Below are 212 nucleotides of genomic sequence, written 5' to 3'. Positions count from 1 at the left end.
GCCGGCTTTTGGGTGACCAGGTGCACAAGTTCCATTTGGGTGACCAGGTGCACGCCGGCTTTTGGGTGACCAGGTGCACAAGTTCCATTTGGGTGACCAGGTGCACGCCGGCTTTTGGGTGACCAGGTGCACATGGTCCTTTGGGTGACCAGGTGCACGCCGGCCTTTGGGTGACCAGGTGCACACGGTTCTTTTGGGTGACCAGGTGCACA

Source organism: Oncorhynchus mykiss, unplaced genomic scaffold, assembly GCF_013265735.2.
Source record: "Oncorhynchus mykiss isolate Arlee unplaced genomic scaffold, USDA_OmykA_1.1 un_scaffold_60, whole genome shotgun sequence".
NCBI classification, from domain to species: Eukaryota; Metazoa; Chordata; class Actinopteri; order Salmoniformes; family Salmonidae; genus Oncorhynchus; species Oncorhynchus mykiss.
The sequence above is the reverse complement of the archived record's forward strand: the minus strand, read 5'-3'. Positions refer to the sequence as shown.